Raw genomic sequence first — 315 nt, 5'->3', positions numbered from 1 at the left:
GGGGCTCCCACCCCCCAGTCCTCCCTCCTCCCGGCCTGTGCTCCCACTGGGGGCTCCCACCCCCCAGTCCTCCCTCCTCACCTCCCACTGTCCCAGGGGGTGTGGTGGGGAGTGACAGCTGGAAGGCACATAATCCCTGAGGACAGCGATCAGCACGCCTGCCAGAAACCAGTTCCGGGTGACGTTTGTTCCTATTCATGACGAGCATGTCTCGTACCCAGCACCCCGTCTCCAACCCCATGGCCACTCGGACCAGGCCGCCCACCCCTCTCTCCCGGGACCCTCTGAGCTGCACGACCCGGCTGGCTGGACGCT

This window comes from Herpailurus yagouaroundi, unplaced genomic scaffold, assembly GCF_014898765.1.
Source record: "Herpailurus yagouaroundi ecotype Mexico unplaced genomic scaffold, PumYag 440, whole genome shotgun sequence".
Taxonomy (NCBI): Eukaryota; Metazoa; Chordata; class Mammalia; order Carnivora; family Felidae; genus Herpailurus; species Herpailurus yagouaroundi.
This window is presented reverse-complemented; position numbering follows the sequence as displayed.